Consider the following 6787-nt stretch of genomic DNA (forward strand, 5'->3'; position numbering starts at 1 on the left):
ACCAAAACCTCCGTCTTCTTTCTTGGTGCCTTTGCACAAGCACCCCTCCTTTGTCTGGCATGCACTCCCTCCTCGATTTTGCTTCTTTGAGTTTCCTTCAGATCTCACCTAAAGCACCGTCTTCTACATGAATCCTTTCCAAATTCCGTTAGCCTTTCTTTCCCTCTTCAATTACATTTTCTTTCATTTATTTTGTATGTTGGGGCATCTTAACCTAGAGCTAGGCTAGTAGCCTAGAGCTATATTTTCCAAAATTAGGGCTGAGTCCCCTGAGAGACTGTGGCTTGGCACCAAAAACGCCAAGGGGTGTGACAAAAACCCATGAGATTAGGAAGATTAATGAAGCCTACTCCCATTCCATTTCCATTCTTCCTAGGCTCCCCCGTGAGTGTTTCCTACTTAACCCTATTATAACCTAAACTTGAACCAGTCGTGTTAAGCAGCTGGAAAGCAAAATTTCTTGTTTCCCTCTCCCCTACCATGCTCATACCCAAATTCCTTCAGCAGGTGGGCTCTGCCATCTGGGGCAGTCTAAGGTAAGATCTCACCCCTGTATCCCTTTGCCTTTTTTGTTTTTGTGGGGAAAAGTAGTATAGGATGAGTCAACATGGACTGGTTGTGATGCAGATTTCTCATTTGATAGCTCATTGTGTTGCCTATCCCATCAAAAACTCACCCCTCCTCTGAACATCCCAATTTCTGTGGGAGTACCACTATCCTTCCAGTCTCCCAGGTTCTCAACTTCAGTATCTTTTACTACTCTCTCAACTTAAACTGTTCTTTTCAAAGTTACTAATGATCTCTTAATTGTCAAATCTGATGGACTTTCCCCAACCATTATTCTTTTTTTTTTTTAGTGAGGCAATTGGGGTTAAGTGACTTGCCTAGGGTTACACAGCTAGTAAGTGTTAAGTGTCTGAGGCCGGATTTGAACCCAGGTACTCCTGACTCCAGGGCCGGTGCTCTATCCACTGTGCCACCTAGCTGCCCCCAACCATTATTCTTGAACTCTTTGCAGCATTTTACACAGTGGACCACAACTTTTCCTTGACCACATCCTTAAGAGAAACTTTTAAAATCTCCACCCTCTGAAAAACGACCTAAGGGTGTTACCTATTTAAAAAAAAAAAAAGCAAAGGAGGCGGCTAGGTGGCGCAGTGGATAAAGCACCTGCCCTGGAGTCAGGAGTACCTGAGTTCAAATGCAGCCTCAGACACTTGACACTTACTAGCTGTGTGACCCTGGGCAAGTCACTTAACCCCCATTGCCCCGCCAAAAAAAAAAAAAACCCCAAAAAACCCAAACCCCAACAACAAAAACCAAAACCCTCTTGTAAGGAAATAAAAGTTGCGGCATCTACCCTGTAACAAATACAAGGAATGATCACATGTAAATCTTGGTTGGACACATAAGCTTACCTCTCATGTAAAACTGAAAGACTGCTTGGTTGAGCCCTCAGAGGCTGTGACACTCACCCCCTCATGTAAAGTACCCACATATAAAGGACATAAGGAAAAATAAGGGGAGCATCCCCTGCTATATTCTTTTACAAGGGGCTGAGGACCTTGGTTGCAGGTTTAATAGGAAGAATTCCACGTGTAGGTAGGTACTGGTAAAGAATATCATGTGTAAGGTATACCTGATAATGAAGATTCCACCCCGTCCCCCTTCCCAAGGCTTACCTTTGCCTCAAGGGGTTATTTCTATTAGGTCTAGGGGGTCAATTTACATTTATATGACTAATTTGTCTTATGGGAATGTTATAGCCAGGGGGCTTAAGGCTCAAGCCTTTGTCTCCGTTGACCTGCAGCTGTATTGACAATGTGGCTTCTGGGTCATCTAAGGACATAAAAAGGCTCATCCAGTTGGAGTTGGTACTCTTCACACTTGGAGGATGTCTAAAACCACAAGTCACCACACCCTGCCCTACCTGACCAGACACATTTCTATATTGAGTGGAGGAAGTCCCATCTCCCCAAATTGTGTTGCAGTATCTTTGGTGAATATCTTTTTTTTTTTTTTTAGTGAGGCAATTGGGGTTAAGTGACTTGCCCACGGTCACACAGCTAGTAAGTATTAAGTGTCTGAGGCCAGATTTGAACTCAGGTACTCCTGAATCCAGGGCTGGTGCTCTATCCACTGCGCCACCTAGCTGCCTCGTGAATATCTTTTCCATGCATGTGTGTTTAACTGTCAAATGACTAATGAATCTCTCATTTTGTTCCAACACTGAACCTAAACTAATGGACTGACTTGACACAAGTCTTGCCCATTCCAGGGAACTTGTGCTGGCTGGTTTAGATTCTCAATGAACCTTAATTGTATTTCTGAGTTCCCCATGGATTCAATTTGCTCTTCCCTCCTACCCTGTACCTCCAACTGAATGAAAGTGTTTCTTCTCTTTCTCACCAGATCCAAGCCTTTCCCCAAATCTCCACCCACTCTAGCACTAATCACACAACATGGGCTGGTGACTGCCAGATTTTCTTTTCAATAAAGGAGAATAAAATAATAGCAATGAAAAGAGAGTGGGCAAAGGGAAGACTAGTTCATTTGGATAGAATGTGGCAAGTGAACATGCTGCTAAATGGAGAACAAAAATGGCTTCTCCTGCTTTTAATTCTTTACATCCCTCATAGAAAGGTGGTAAGGGCAAAACTCAGAGCTAATGGGAGTTGTTCCCATCCCCAGCACAGAATAGTGGGGATGAAGATGTTTTGCCAGTCTTCAATCTCAGTTGTCAGGCAATCTCTTGGCCCACTTTTGTCCACCCAAAACAACTGCCCCGGCAGTGGTAGCAGTGTGACAATCTGTTAATCTCAAAAAGGAGGCGAGAAGGGAGCACACACCTGTTAATCCAGCATGTGGCTCAACCCTTGGCCTGCCCACCTAGCCTCAAGATGAAGATGAAGTTCTTAAGCATACTCCCTTAGTGCCCCTCTACCAGAAATTCCCCAACATACTACACTATGAACTGGTGGACTCTGGGATAAACTCTGCTTGTGTTGACCATCTCCCTAGCAGAGCAAATGCTATGCTTATAGCTTTAAAATTCGGAAACAATTTTTTGAACTATTAAAAATTTCTCATTGAAGAGTTTTAGTGGATCTTGAACCCGTTGGCTAAAAATAGAAAAATGGAATTAGTCTGCAAGATCAATTGATATCAGGAAAGATAGAAATTTGCTCACTTCTTTTTGATATGGGGGGGATGGGATATGGGTTAGGGATAGGGGTTGGGGTTCTTAGGAATTCCTCTTTAAAGAATTACACCCTCTTGCACACAAAAGTAGTTAGAATAAGGTGGTAGTTTATTTAGGAGCAAGGGAAGGGAAGGGAAGGGTGGGGGGAGGGAAACCATGAAAGAAATCCTTGGACTTCTCATGGGGAGATAGGCACAAAGCACATGGCTCAGAGGTACCAAATCTCCTCGAACAGGAGACTGGAAGGTACTTTTATAGAGGACTGATGGGGGTGGACCATCTGCCTGTGAAAAGTTCCTTTAGTGAGGGAGGACCATCCCCCACTGGGGGTAGCTGGGGGAATTGGGTGAGGAGTGGAGGATCATCCCCCACTGGTAGTGACTGGAGGAATTGGGTGATGGGTGGCTACAGATCTCTCTTCAGGACACAAAGGCCGAAGCCACACCCAAACTCATCTTCCCAGGGTAAGGGAGACCAGAATGAAGGGTAGGAATCCAAAGCTAGCTTATCTCTCTACGTGTTATCTGTCCTCAGGTTTAGTTTCTCAAGGAGAAGGTTCCTTGATGTGCCCCAGAGAACTTCTGGGGTGCTCTGCACCCCATGATATTTTCAACAAAAACCTTTGCATATCATTGGATCATTGGTGGAAGGTACTGAAAAATGAGGATCATGATTTATTAAGTGTAGCCAACAATGTGCCTCTTGCATTTAAGATCATATATCCTTGTGAAGTATCTTTTTCAGCTACTACAGTCATTTAGAACAAATATCCAAATAAACTACTTATGAGACCTTTGAACAAAATGTCACAAAATATTGAACCGAGATTTTCATGTATAATGAAGCATATTCAATCATATTGTGGCTTTATTGGTGACTCCACTACTTAGCATAGTGCCTAGCCCATAGAAAGCACTTAAAAAATGCTTGACTGATATTCCTTTGCCTAAGATATCACGAATACTAATATTTTAGTGAGAATGAAAAGAGGTTTTAGATCATTAAAAAGGAAATCATATTGAAAATATTGTATTTACTCATTTAAAAAAATTTCTATTTTGGGGGCAGCTAGGTGGCGCAGTGGATAAAGCATCGGCCTTGGATTCAGGAGTACCTGAGTTCAAATCCGGCCTCAGACACTTGACACTTACTAGCTGTGTGACCCTGGGCAAGTCACTTAACCCCCATTGCCCTGCAAAAAAAAAAAATTCTATTTTGTGTATGTGGTATAATGCACACAACTATCACTTTAGCTGTACATGTATATAAATAAGTAAATATACATATATTAGAATTATGTGCTCAAATTCTTGACACATACTACATCATGATCAGAAAAGTTTGGAGAGATGGTCTTAGAGTCAGGAAGCTCTGGGTTCAGGTCGTACTTCTTATACAGACTATATAACCCTTTGCAAGTCACAACCTCTCTGTGTCTTCAGATAGCTAATACTGTGAGTTGTAGAACAAGTCTTGACCTGCATATATAGTTTCCTTATCAGGAATTGCCTATTAAAGTGAAATCACAGGTTTACTCTAAAAAAAAATATTTTGTATCTATCTATATATGTATGTGTGTATATATATGTATATATATCTACACACACACACACACACACACATATAATCTCTCTAGAGAGGGAATGTAAGCTCCCTGAGGGGAGAGACTTTAGTGCTTTTTCTTTGTATCTTTACCAATTAGCCCAGTGTCTGGCATATAGTAGGTGCTTAATAAATGCTTGTTGATTGACTCATTCCACAAATGTGTAACAAGCCCCTCTTATGAGCAGGGCTGTGTATTTGGGCAATAAAGGCAACATGATATAGCAGCAGGAACTGGACTTGAGACAGAAGACCTGGGCTCAAAATGTTAAGAAGTCACTTTTCCTTTTCTAGGACTCAGGGGGGAAATTATCCTTGCCCTGTTTACCTCCCAAGATTGTTGTGATGAAAGTGTTTTGTAACCCACTAAATTCTCACCAGTAAATGTGAGATGAAGAAGACGGTAAGTCCCTGCTCTCAAGGAACGTATAGTCCACTAAAAGAAAATGCATTGAAAGACAATCTTATAATCTTCAGGACTATCTTACTTGCTTCAGCAGATGGTAAAGAGTAGCACATGAGCAAGGGGGTTGGGTGGTGAGGGCTGCTAAGGACAGGTGCTTAACTATCGCTATGCACCTTACTGACAATGGACAATACACTTCTTCCCCCAACTGCCTCCAGTTTGGGTACTTTTTTGGCCTATTCTCCACTGACCCTACAATAGGGCAGAGGGAACCAAAAGTAAATAGTCTGTAACTTTCTTCACGTGCACACATCTGGACACAGAAGACAATGGTTAGTAGGAATGTGTGTAACTCCAAGGGCATATAGAATTTTTTTCCCCTAATGAACTTTAGAACTTAAAAGCAAATCAACTCCAATTTTCTCATTATACAGGGGATAGAAATAGAAGAGAAGGGGCAGTTACTTGCCCATGATCACATAGTAACAGACAGAATCAGAAAGCACCAAGGTCTTGATTCCTAGTCCAGACCTTTTCCCACTCTATGATGATGCTCCCTCATTATTTCTCTGTTATCTGATTCAGTCTTGTGCTACTATCAGGGTAGAGGAGGTATAGACTCCAGCAGATTATTCAATTTACTGATGAGACAGGTGGGTTGATGGAGTCACCCTCCCAGCATCAGTTAGGTTGGGCAGAGAACTCCTGAATATGAGTCTCCTATATAGCCCAATGAAGGTCCCAAAGTCCGTTCTACAAGCTCATACATATTGCTTTGACCTTTCCACTTTTAAGAGGATACCCTTATTCCTGCCGACAAATGACATGATTCTCTTAGCAAGGTTGCAGCTACTGGGGCTGGCCTCTTGGGGGAGTTAATGTACCAATTTGATCTCATTACCCAGTAGAGAAACTGACTCCACCCAGAGCCTAAAATGAGTGGGTGGGTGAGTGGGTACCCTCCATCCTTCTATTATCTTACAGAGCAATGAGCACACTGGAGGACAAGAATCTCCCACCTTTCTGTTCTAGATCCACTAGATCTTTGTGGTGGGAGGAAAGACAGATGAGATCCAGGTTAAATGTGTTCTCTTGTCTTTTCAGTGAGTGGCTCCAAAATTAAACTACTTCCCTCTTTGTGTCACCTCTCCCCAACCTTGCAGAGCCTCCCACTGTGCAAAGTGATTCTCTGTCCTTGGTCCTTATCTTGCCCTGGGATTGTTGCCACTATGGGGAAATAGGGGTGGAGTGGAATGAGGAATGTTGAGGAAGAGAGAGGAGAGCAACGACCTAGGGTTTGGGGGTCAGAGAAAGAGACCTTTTTGTAGGTAAACTACAATTTCAAGGATTAACTTTTTATTAGGCCTTTGCGCCACTCCCCTTGCAAGGGCTGTTGTCGTTCTGTCATGTCCAACTCTTTGTGATCCGGTGGACCATATGGTCCATGGGGTTTTCTTGGCAAAGATACTGGAGTGTTTTGCCATTTCCTTCTCCAGTGGATTAAGGCAAACAGAGGTTAAGTGACTTGAGCAGGGTCACCCAGGAAGTGTCTGAGGCTGGATCTGAACTCAGGTCTT

This window comes from Dromiciops gliroides, chromosome 4, assembly GCF_019393635.1.
Source record: "Dromiciops gliroides isolate mDroGli1 chromosome 4, mDroGli1.pri, whole genome shotgun sequence".
Lineage (NCBI taxonomy): Eukaryota > Metazoa > Chordata > Mammalia > Microbiotheria > Microbiotheriidae > Dromiciops > Dromiciops gliroides.